Below are 13,297 nucleotides of genomic sequence, written 5' to 3'. Positions count from 1 at the left end.
AATTATATAACTTTGACAATTCAATTATTGCTATTATCTAATCATTGCTCAATATAGTTCAGGGTATGACTACGAAATTATGGCTCATAAATTAAATAATGTAAAGATTTTGCAGTGGGCATTGTGAATATCAATTTTTATTTTAACCATGGAAACAGTTGAATTGATTTAATTATGTTTAACTTCAATGGTAACATATACTGTATTTATAAACACAATACAAGTTAATCATCTTTCATGGAACAAAATCATTTACATTTTATGACTGTTTGAAGTACAACAAAAGTAACTAACATCTTTATTGTTTCATGAAATAGTCACAGTACATTTTAAACTTTGGGAAGTTGAACATTTCTGAAAAGAAGGGAAGTTGTCTTCAGATGAATAGCCGTATTGAGTGACTAATTCATTTATTTTCCTAATCATTTATGTTGCAAATGCATATTAATTTTCTTTTTATTCTGTGACAAACAGCATTGGACATATGGAACTATTTAATTGATTGAGTTTCGTTCATCAGTGTACACTGATCAAATTATTAGGTTTTTTCTTATCATGAATAATCATGAAATTCATATTTAATTAAAGTCATTATTGCTTTGTTACATTATTACTGTAAATTACTAATTCCTTTTGTCAGTTCATTACACACAGGAAATACGCAATTAATTCCCATTCAAATAATTACAAGAAACATCTCATTAATTTTCATTTGAGTTGCCGCCCTTAAGCATGCGACTATACACCTGCCCTTTCCGGATGGTAACATTATAACGGGTCCTTGTGGAGCTCTGACACAGTCTCTTCGACAAGATCAGGAGGAATGATTTCAATTTCCACTTTCAGCGGAGATGTGTCAGATCAGCTCGGAAATTTCATTAGAAAATATCTGAGTATAGATTGAACTGCTTTTCAAAACATCATTAAATATTCTTCAATCCGTTCTGCATTTCAATCATCAACATATTTTCCATTTATTTTCTTCAGTGCACTAATAAAATGATCCATCTAATTTTGCTAGTTCTACATTCCTTGGAAAAATAGTTGACGATGTTGCAACCTTAAAGTTGGAAGAGTCTACAACATGGTAATAATGATTTGTTTTACTGTTTAAAGGAACCTGTTCAAACGTTTCAAGCACATAAATCCTTATTCTCCGGTATTATAAAGATGAAAATATTAAAAGTCGAAATTTCTCTTCAGCAAAATAACCAAATGCAACTTCATGTTATTCATTGGTCAGCTGATCACCTATATTTATAACTAAACATTGCAATTCATCTAAATACTGGTATGTGCTTTGATCAAATTTATTTTCTAATTATTACTTATTCATGAATTGTCAGGAATTTATTTTTATTTTCCATTCACCCATTCATATTGAATGTAAGATTGATATGCTGTGAAACTATTGGCGTGTTTTCATTTGAACATTTAATTTCTCTCTCTATTTCTCTCTCTCTCTCTCTCTCTCTCTCTCTCTCTCTCTCTATCTCTCACTTATCTCACTTCATCCATGATGGCTTCAATGTACTTTGCTAAACTTAAAAGATGTTGTTGACTTTTTTGTAGTATCTTTAGCACTCACTTATCAATTTAATCCAAAATCATATTATCATAGAATCCCTACAGTGTTGAAACAAACCATTTGACCCAACAGTCCACACTGACCATCGAAAGAGTAACCCACCCAGACACTCCCTTACTCTATTACTCGAAATTTCCCCTGACTAATTCACCTAACCTAGGTAAAAACAATGACTGCAGATTCTGGAAACCAGAGTTTAGCTTAGAATGGTGCTGGAAAAGCACAAAGATTCGGGCAGCATCCAAGGAGCAGTAAAATCTACGTTTCGGGCAAAAGCCCTACATCAGAAATACAGGCTGTATTCCTAATGAAGGGCTTTTGCCCGAAATATCGATTTCACTGCTCCTCGGATGCTGCCTGAACTGCTGTGTTTTTCCAGCACCACTCTAACAAAATCTAATGCACCTAACCTGAAACATCCATGCATCATGGGCAATTTAGCATGGCCAACTCACCTCAGCTGCACACTTGTATACTATCACAATGTTATTGAAATCAATGCTCACACAAAGCACAATATATAAAGCCACACAATGGTCTTCATGACCGTCTAATTACTGTTCAGGAAATAATCTGAGTAATTGTCTTATTGTTCCTGAGATTAATCACCACAGTAAGCATCTGGTCATCATTCCCTCCAAAAAGTAGAATGGGTGTCCTCTGAAATTTCTGTTCAGTAATTATCCATGATAATTATTGCTCAAAGCAGTGTTTATTCTTCGTTACGAGTGGCGAATGATTCTAACTGCCATTGGTCTTGATCTTATTATTACTGAGTGCAATAACCACAGGAACCATCTGGTTATTATTCTTGTCAATAAATACAAGAGCTATCCTCTTACTTTTCAGTTCAGTAATTATGCATGATACTTGTTGCTGAAAGTGATATTTATTCTTTTTGACAATTGGCCGAGGACACTGACAGCAAGACATGTTGATAGTCCTGACTTGTTCATGTTTTCAAACAGGATTTTAGGCCATGCATTTCAAAAAGAAGTAACTTGACTTCGTTCAAAATTAAATGTAAACATTTTCAGATATTTCCATTCAAAATGTTTATTTGCTTATTCAGATCAAATTTGAATCTTGCCTCTGTAAAGTGAATTTATTGTGCTTTCCATTCATGGAAATACTCATTAATTGGTCCTCATTTTCATCTTAGATCCGATGGAAATTTGAAATACTGATTACAGTGAAAATTGTATGAATTATACATGAGTGGTCTCTAAAAGAAAATCGCGAAAGGTGAGATAGAATTCTTGAACAGCCTGAATATTTGAATAAAGAAAACATTCCTTCCAAAAAAACAATGTTAAAAATCACGCAACACCAGGGTATAGTCCAACATGTTTATTTGGAAGCACTGGTTTTCTAAGCGGTGCTCCTTCAACCATCTGATGAACGAGCAGCGCTCTGAAAGCTCGTTCTTCAAAATAAACATGTTGGTTAATAACCTACTGGTGTTTGATTTTTAACTTTGTAAAGCCCAGTCCAACACTGGCGCCTCCAAACCATTCCAAAATTAAAACTCTTAAGTCTGTGGTTTAACAATTCAACAATCCTGCAACTAGATTATAATTCTCAGTTTATCTTTCTTCATAAATATTTGATCAATGTCAGTGTAAATTCTTGGAAAACATCAAATCGTTTTGTTTGTTAAAACAAAAACTTTAATTAAAAATTCATTGTTATCACAATATGTGAATGATATTTTAACTCTCCTGTGATGTGAAGAGACCCTTGGACAGAAATTGGATGTTCTAAATTCACCTACAGGCAGAGAAATCGGGTTAAATACAAAATCAATCAAACAGCACCTAGAATCAATCAGCTCCAGGATGAATCAGATTTTCTTACACCTTGACTTCCAGCCAGTGCCTGAGCATTATATACCTCTCTTGGAAATGTCAATAATGAAGGGTTTTATACATCCACATGACCACATGTGGATGTTTGTCAAACAATTATTAATCATTTTACAGATCATGGAAAATATCTCAAAGCTCTTGAAATAAATTAGTCACTGCACATAAAGCCACACGATGGTATTCAAGGCCAACTAATTACTGTTTAGTGCAAAACCTTTTGTCAGTATTGTATTGTTCTCAAGATGAGTAACCACAGCAAACATCACGCTTTCACACCAACCCAAATATATGCAAGAGATGCCTTCTTATAATTTACACACATCTTTCTCACACCATTAAATAGACTTCATTATTTACGACTAAGGATGCTGATAGTAACATGTTTTGAGATGAAGGAATTCCTAAATATAGGCGAGTTTTCTGATAGGTTCCCCCCAGTCATCATGATAAAAATGTAAATACGGCTCAATACATTGTAACAGATACCCATTAAACTTTTTCATATATTCACTCAGAGACAATGTTTAAAAATTTCCTCTATAAATGCTGTTGACTGTTTTTTGCTATGATACCCATGTTCGTTGTCGATTTATTTTCTTTATAATGCTGACACAAATGTCTGAATATTGATGACATGAAAAGTTGCATGGATTATATATTGTATTTCTACAGAAGAAAAGCTAAGATAGCAAGTACAGATTGCAGGAGTATCTGAGAATGTTGAATGATCAACAATGACTCCATATCATTATTTTCTAAAACATCATGCCAGCATTCTAATGTTCAGGTCACTGATACTAATTATTATGTAATCAATATCACAGCAAACCCGTTTCGAAATATTGAATCACTTAATGAATCAGTGTTCTAAAATAGATTACCAATTCATTGTTAGTCCAACAATCACATAGTAATTCAATTTAGGTTTTGTAACAAATATCGTGAGATTCACATTTCAATTTAAATCATTATTTCTTAGTGCAAATTTTACAAAGAAACAAAGTCATTTTATTCCAGGTCAACACAACCACAAACCAAGCAATGATTCCTCATCCAACACTGACAGGAAATATCTGATATCTTCTCATTTAAATGTTCACAGAATTCATTGGATTAATATTCGGCCTTACAAAATGAAGATACGTCTGATTGTTTTAGACTCCAATAATTAATGTTCAATTCTACAAGTTACGGATAGTAATATGACATTTCTAATCATTTTAAGTTAACAGTGACTAGTTTTAACACTAATTGTTACTTATATCTAATATTTAATCATTGATTAAATAAGTAGAGTCGACTTTAAGTGTGGAATTAAGTCTCAGTGACGTAAGCATATTGCAGGGTACTGTTTCCTCATGGTAGCGAATGCTGATTTTTATTTTAGTGCTAAAATCCTTATTGATTTGCTGCTGGAGGGATGGCCCGAGCAGCTTGCCTTGGAATTAAAACACAAAATGTGGAGGAGAGATAAATAAGACTAACAGTCTGTTTCAGTCTTAAATTAAAAAAGAACATTTGTACAATCCTACTCTAAGTCCATTAGTATGCCATTCCAGACAGTGATATTCCAGATAGTTTTAAGAGAATGCCAGCATACAGAAAAATGACCAACCCTGACTTTCATTAATGAAAGAATAATTGTACCAGTGAATGAATAAACACCAACTGCAGGATAGAGCCCAGCTAACTTCCACAGCTGCTATCAGGGAATCAGACAGGTTTGATTGTCAGAAATAGTTACTATTTTAAAGTTGCTTCGAACATTTAAAAAGTTTCTAATTACATATTCTTGAGAATCATAAATAAGGCAGAGTGAAAGGCCCAAAGGATGGCAGCAATTAATTTTGTAATCTGACGAAATAAAATGCACAGAGAGATCCCACGGCCTGGAGATTATAGCACCTGTAAAACATCATGAAGCAATAGGAAGCTCGGGCTATCCATAGCGATATTGATCCAAGGTTAGGTGTTCTACAGGATCGGGTGTCTGTATAAGTGGGGAAGGACTGTAACCACATTGCATGTGGACATTGTAATACAGACTAAAGTGTGTAAAAATACTGCTTTTTACTGTACACGTTACAGTGTGTCATTGACATCCCTTCCAAGATTGGCCTCGGGGGATGATCCCTGCATTAACTGATTGCAGCATGAGTAAACATCTTCCACTTGCCTGAGTTCTGCCTATCTCCTCAGTCTTCATCCCCTGTAAGGGGAAATCACTCCTACAGCTATTGTGACATTTAAATTCAATACAAGCACTTATTATCTGTGAAATTATTACTTGCAGAGCGATATCATTTTCATGTTTTTTATTACTTTTTTTCGTGTGCAAGAAAACAATGTAGGTACATCCGTTTGTTATTTACTTCAACTTATACTAAATTTTAAATTATTGAATATACTACACGTGGGGATGGCGGAGGGAAGAACAATTCTTCAGCTGAAATGTCACATTATTTGACAATTTCCATTTTATAATCATGTGACCTCCAAAATGATATTTATTTTATTTTCATTTTGAGATAGTTTTATTTTCTTCCAATATTAGTTGTCAATGAACAATAATCACACAATTATTAGTCATTTGCTACAAAATTACTTCCTATACGAAATGTCATTAACTCGATGTTTCGTTCACAATAATACTTACTTTCCCAGCCTAATTATTTTCTTCCTAGTTCTCACATTTGTCGAAACATTTATTATGATAAAGTTACATTAATAAAATAGACATGAACCAACCAAAGAAATTGAACTATGTTCAATTGTTGCTGAGATTTTTTTAATTATTAAAGCCACGTTTTATATTTTAATTTTCAGTTTATTAATGTTAATGAATATACAATCGACATCAGAGCAAAGTGCATTCAAAATATTATGTCAATTTATCTATCAGGATTTTAGAAATAATTATCAATTACAATAATTACGCAATACTTTAACTTAGGCTTTACAACAAGTATAATGCGCCTTTAATATCTCCCATATTTTTAGTGTGTGTGCAAAATATTAAAACCTGTTTGATAAGACCAATACACCCACAAAAGTCCAATAATTGCCATTGCAGCATCATTTGTAAATATCTGACTTTTGCTCATTTGAAAAATCACAGTCTTCTCAGCCATTGAAATTCAGAGAACACCAGTTACTTTGCACTGCAATATCTCTCTTCATTTGTGAACATTACTCAGTGGAATAGGAACAGGAGATACCTCATTATTCTTAAATTCATTAATAAAAGTTTTCAAATCGATTTGTTGCCAATACCTAATAATTGTTCATCTCGGTAAGGGGTGTACATGTGAAACTATGTTTGTTATAATAACTAATGCAAGGATATTGTAATGTATAATCTCTAAATCATTCTAAATATTGATTTTCATTTTAAACTTGGAAACACTTTTGAATTGGTTTGATTGGAAATCACTCCAATTGTTAACATTTATTGTGTTTTTTAATCACAATAACAGTTGAATATTTTTCATGTGGAAAATCGTTTCAATCCCCATGAATGTTTTGAACGATACACAAAAAGGGCTGGCATCTCTCTTATTTCATTAAACAACCACAGGAAATGGTGACTTCTTAGAAATCGTACACTTTCAGAAGGAATGAAAGTTGTCTTCAGCTGAATAGGCACATTGACTGATCAACTCATCATTTTGTTCCAATTTACGTGTAGATCAAAATCATTTTAATTTACATTTCAGAAAATGGTAAACTTCTGAACATTTCGAATAATTAAATTCATTTTATTTATAATGCACAGTAATCACACAATTCTATCAAGTTGTCGTACCACAAGTGATTATAATAATTATGTTTAATTAAGACATTTGTTAACTCCCATCATTATTGTGAATTACTGCTGAATTTTCAGTAAATTACAAACAGTATCCAATCATTTAATTCCAATCCAATTCTCATAATAAATATATGATTATTTTTCAGCCCTGCCGAGCCTGGTTGGGAATGTTATGAAGGAATCTAGTGCAACTCTGGTCGTGTCTCTATTACCAGACCCGAGGGTACAAATTTCAATTCAAACCTTGCACAGAGCTGTGACAGAGCAGCTCTGAATGTTGATAAGAAAATATGTAAGAATCGAATGAATTGCCTTTCAATTCGACATTAGATATGTTTTCATTTGTTGTTCATTCCAATAATCACAGTATCTGCTATACATTTTCTTCAGTCCGCTAATAAAAGAATGTATCTATTTCCACTCAATCAATATTCTTTGCAAAACATTTGATAACGTTGCACTCACAAAGACGAAATATGCAAAGTAAAGATATTCCTTATTTTTCATTTGTTCTGAAGAGCTGAGTTCAGACTGCACGTAGTGCTTGATCCTTCAAAGGTATAAATATGAGAAGAAAATCAAGTTCTTCTACAGTTAAATAAACAAATGCTGCTTCCTGCTATATATCAATTTTTAATTATTGATCTGTTTATGAGTTGTCTGAAATTTGTTTTAAGTTTTCCACTCATCTATTTATATTGAATGTAAGATTGAAATGCTGTGAAAATATTGCGAGTTCATTCATTTGAAAATTGAATTTGTATATTTCTCTCTAATCTCGTTTATTGCATAATGACTTAACTGTGTTTTGTTCAGCAAACCTAGTGAATACTAAAATTGCCTAACCTTAAGTAAGGTCTTTCATAGCCAGTTATCAATCTGTTCCTAATTCATGTAAATATCTAAATTTATTGAAATCGATGTTCACACAAAACAGTGCAGATAAAGCGACACAAAGATATTCATCATCAGCTGATTACTATTCAGTGGAATAACCTGAGTTAGTATCTTATTATTCCTAGTACAAATGACAACAGTAAGCATTTATTTACTATTCTATGCAGTTAATGCAATTGATGTGCTATATTTCAGTTCACTCGTTAATGTTGATTTATATTGTTTAAACCAATAATTCTACATTATCACGGATATTGACTGTACTACAACAACGTTGGGAAGCAAATTTTTGTCAATCTAACAATCTTTAAGCTCCTTTTTCGTTGTGTGTGTACAAGAGACAATTCAAATTATAACCATTTTTATTACAAATTGAACAAATACTGCATTTTAAATTTGTGAAATTCCTACGTTTTTTGCAAAAGGGTTAGTCATCACTGTATATGTCTCACTAAAAAACTGCTATATCAAATCATGCGTGCTACAAAATGATTATTGTTTTCATTTCATTGTAAGAAAAGAACTGCTTTGACCATGTTGATTTTTTTGTCATTTCTATTCCAGCATTGTACAAAAATGACAATATTATTACAATCGCGTATATGCCACATGTCATTGACTACATTGTTGTTCAGTTTCAAGCTCACTTTCATGACTTACTAATTCTCTTTCTAATTCTGACACAAATCTATAAACATTGATCATAATATTAATTATATAAATTGATGTAACATATCTCTACAAGGAATCAGGTGGATGGAAATGCACAATTCTTGTATTACGTACATTTTTTACTTAAAAAAAGAAGAATTTTGCTCAATAATCACTGAATGGCTCATTTTTCTTCAATCCATAAAGCAAGGGAGTATGTTTTATTCCTCAGTTTACTGACCTTAATAAATATCCAATCAACATCACAGTAAAGTGCTTTTGAAACATTGAGTCATTTTAATTCTTCAAAAGACAGCATTCATTATCAAGTCATTGCCATTACAATAATGGCACAATTATTTATAAAAAGGTATTTTGAACAAGTATAGAGAGATTCATATTTAGATTTAATCCATTATTTCTGAGCACTAATAGTACAGTATGAAAATGCCTTTATTATTCAAATCACCTACCCATAAACGAACCAATGACTTCCCATACAACGTCATTGCAAATATCTGATGTTTCCTCATTTGAATGATCACGGTAATCTCAAACTTAACATTCAGGAAAATGTAATTACTTTTCACTGAATTAATTCCAGTTCCTTTCCAGACATTGCTCAATCACTTGCAAAAAGAGATTTGTCATTATTCTTTAATGCATTGACAGATTTTCATAATTCAATTGTTGCTAATTCATAATAAAAATAATTATTATTCAATCTGCTAGGTTGCGCAAATGTGGATTTACAGCACAGTACATGAACCACTGTAAAGATATTGCAATGCACAATCTCTCAATCAATGTAAATATCAATTTTTATTTTGCCTATTGAAATATAGTTGAATTCAATTATTATTTGACTTCAATATTCACATCTATTGTATTTGTAATCATAATACGACTCATGGATGTTTCATGCAACAAAATCAAATGAAAATTAATTAGCATCTCTTTATTCTTTCATTCAACAATGGCAATAAATTTTGATTTTTTTAACTTTTGAACATTTTTGGAAAGAGGGGATGTTGTCTTCAGTTGAATGCTTGCATTGACTCACTAATTCTCAGTGTCTTTGGGTCTTTGCGTTCCGATGAAAAGAAAAGAACTAGTTCTTCTGGTTGCAAATTCCTGGAAAATATTTGAAAATGTTGTGGTCTGAAAGGTGACAAAGCTAAGTGATCGCAAGTCATCAGTTATTTTGTTAGAAAGAACTTGATTCAAATATTTCGATCACACACCCGCACACACACACATGTTATTCTGCTATGTAACAAGGGGAAAAACAAGTCGCTTTCTTCGGCGTTAAGTAAATATATGCCACTTCCAATTATTCATTAGTCAGCTAATTACCTATATTTGTTATTAAAAATTGCAATTCGTCGAAATATTGTTGCGATCTTTGATCAAATTAAATTGTTATTGTTGTTGATTCCTGAATTGCCGGGATTTTTATTCGTATTGAATGTAAGATTGACATGCTTTGATAATATCGGAGAGTGTTCATTTGAAACTTGTTTTTTCGTATCTTTTTCTTATTGCATAAGATTACAGGGGACCTCAGTGGTTAGCAATGCTGCCTCACAGCGACAGGGACATCGGTTTGATGCCCCCCTCGGGTGATTGTGGGCACTTTGCACGTTCTCCTCCAATCTATGTGACTACGCTGTGGTGTCCTCCCACAATCCAAACATGTGCAGGTTAGGTGAGCTGGCCATGCTAAATTGCACATTGTGATCTGGGATATGTGCATTAGTCAGCAGTAAATGTGAAGAATTATGATCGGGAAAAGTGTTTGTGTGGGTTACTCTTTAGAGGGTCATTTTATTTCGAATAAATGGCCTCACATCACACTGAAGTAACAGGGGTGCTATCGTAGCATCGCTAGAATTACGGTGCGCCCCGAGATCTAAGTCATGATGGAACTGAAACGGAGGAATCTATGGAGAGGCTACAGAATGACATGGCATCCATTTGATTTCTTTAAATCACTGACGAGCAGGAAAATGTAAACGAGGAGGGCTCAGTGGCATGTAGCACTGAAAGTTTAAGCCGGTCGAAGTTTCATCATTCTGTTTCCAATAGCTCGTTGGTGTCCAGCGTAATCGACATCCTGAAAACGTAAACAAAAAGACACGTGAAATTGATGACGAAATGTAGACAAACATGTCGTCGATGTTTGTACCGTAGGGTGAGGTGGAATAGATTAGAATACAGTGTGGAAACAGGCCCTTCGGCCCAACAAGTCCACACCGACCCACCGAAGCGAAACCCACCCATACCCCTATATTTACACCTTACCTAACACTACGGGCAATTTAGCATAGCCAATTCACCTGACCCTGCACATCTTTGTGACTGTGGGAGGAAACCGGAGCACCCGGAGGAAACCCACGCAGACACGGGGAGAACGTGCAAACTCCACACAGTCAGTCGCCTGAGTCGGGAATTGAACCCGGGTCTCAGGCGCTGTGAGGCAGCAGTGCTAACCACTGTGCCACCGTGCCACCCACAATAGGTTGGGACGACTTTCACAGCAACGTAACAGCTGCGACATGACCTTATTGAAGGGTGGGAAACTGAGCATTTACGTCTTTTACCCAAGTTGGTGTGAGTCGAAAACTCGACGGCATAGTTTTAATGTGACTGAAATTCACTTTTTACTCACAGTGCCAGTGCCAGCGTTGCAGTTGATCAGCAGAAATGGCAGTGGTGGGATTCGAACCCACTCCCCTTTCAAGGCTGGAACCGAGATCCAGCGCCTTAGACCGCTCGGCCACACTACCATTCGGCCAGGCCGCCTCATTTTCTTCTATTTCCAATTGTGCTCCTGCATATCAACAGATGCAAAGTCACATGAAAAGTGTTCCATGATTCCTCTCGGACTCGCACAGCTGCTGGAATGTCCCCGGCTACAATGTCAATTTCACAGCAGATATTGATAGCCCATCAATCCAGACAAAAATCAATGGTAAGCTGAGTCTATCTTCTCAGACTTCTTTCAGCTACAAATGTATCTGTGAGTGCGTGAGAATATGGGTTCGCGTATGATTTGGTCAAATAACCATGAGTTGCTTGACATTACTGGAATTTCAGTTCTTGCTTTGCTAAATGATTTCGCCCAATCCTCGAAACAGGACGACATTCACGTTCACACGGAACACGAAACACACCTGACGACAGGGAAAATGCACAAACCTGAGCAGGCCGTGATCCACATCATACCGTGCAGCATAGTTTCAGTCACTGTGTCTGTTTTTTTTTTCAGAATAAGAGTCCCAAAGAATGTTCTCCACCCTAAAACCGGAGGTAGCATTACAATCCGAGAACGACAGATCACATGAGAACGACAGATCACATTGTGAGAATGCTCTGACCTCGGAGCCAGTTCGAGATGCCACTTTCCTTGCCTTTTACCTTAACCGTGCAATTTGCTGCTGAGATGTTCACTCCTGGACATGAGCCACATGGATACCAACTGAGTTGGAAACCTGTGTGGGAATCGAGGAGAAGCGACTCAATACATTTTGCTAAATTCCGTGGTGCTTTTTAGAAATGCAGTTTCTGTTCACCTCAAGCTAAAAGCCAGTTTCTGAACATAGGAACAGAAGTCAAAAGGCAATTACCTCACCCCACCCCCCTCTCCAGAAGAGGTGATAACTGCCCTTGAGTGCTTTTTGTTCTCGATGTGAAGAGCTTTCACGCCTTAGTCACCTTCACGTCTCTGGTTGCTGAGTGAATCACAAAGAAGGAATTTCACCAGAGCTGCAACTGCCTCACTTCTCCACTCGGCCTCCCCGTTTACATTTTCCTGCTCGTCAGTGATTTAAAGAAAACCAAACGAATGCGATGTCATTCTGTAGCCTCTCTGTCGATTCGTCCGTTTCAGTTCCAACATAACTCGGGGCGGAACTTAATACTAGCGACGCTATGAATGCGCAAGTCGAAAGGATCCTCTGAGAGTGTAATTTCTTTCATTGCTGTTCCTGATTGAATGAGCCACTAACGTGCGGATTGCACCAAAACATGATTCAGGATATTTGGTGCCAATTCTCGCACGTTGAATAACGATTGACAGTTTCCAAATGAGGTCTTTCTGAGACGATCTTGGTGTACATTTGACAGACAGACAAGTTCAGGAATTCGTGGTGCGCTGTGACACCAGAGCATCTGCTTCTTTCTTGTCTTTGAACCGAGCCGCTTGCGCAAAGGAAGGCAAATGCGGTACTGCTTTTCGTGGAAGGAACAGATTGGCATATGATCAGAACCAGGTTGGAGAAAAACTTAACAACGCTTTGCTCTGTAATTAAATGGAATTGCATTACATTTCACTACCAGAGCAGATTTGTTCAAGCAAATTCGAAGGCAGGTTTGCAGATGGGAAAGCATGCAAGAAAGCTCAGCTTTTGTCCATATAAAAGCCTGCAGTTGAAGAACAAAGCAGTTTCTGCCCAGTTTCGAACTGGGGACCTTTCTGTG

The 13,297-nt window shown here is 35.4% G+C and overlaps 1 long non-coding RNA gene and 1 other non-coding gene across 4 annotated transcripts in view; one reads left to right on the top strand and one right to left on the bottom strand.

Annotated features, from left to right (window-relative positions):
- The window catches only part of LOC148135949 (uncharacterized), a 79,096-nt gene extending 69,863 nt beyond the window's left edge, over positions 1-9,233 (top strand). For 2 of the 3 annotated variants that reach the window (XR_015754950.1, XR_015754953.1), the window contains 3 exons: positions 1,022-1,087; positions 2,751-2,833; positions 7,414-9,233. This is a non-coding gene — a long non-coding RNA (uncharacterized LOC148135949). The remainder of the gene's footprint in view (positions 1-1,021; positions 1,088-2,750; positions 2,834-7,413) is intronic. The other variant, XR_015754949.1, reaches the window with a different exon arrangement.
- A 2,289-nt stretch (positions 9,234-11,522) lies between these two features.
- On the bottom strand, positions 11,523-11,604 carry trnar-ucg (transfer RNA arginine (anticodon UCG)). The gene has a single exon. It is a non-coding gene; the product is annotated as a tRNA-Arg (tRNA).
- Between the last annotated feature and the right edge of the window lie 1,693 nt (positions 11,605-13,297).

Source organism: Chiloscyllium plagiosum, unplaced genomic scaffold, assembly GCF_037043375.1.
Source record: "Chiloscyllium plagiosum isolate Xiang-an unplaced genomic scaffold, Cpla_swu_hap1 HiC_scaffold_48, whole genome shotgun sequence".
Classification (NCBI taxonomy): Eukaryota; Metazoa; Chordata; class Chondrichthyes; order Orectolobiformes; family Hemiscylliidae; genus Chiloscyllium; species Chiloscyllium plagiosum.
The sequence above is the reverse complement of the archived record's forward strand: the minus strand, read 5'-3'. Positions and strand labels throughout refer to the sequence as shown.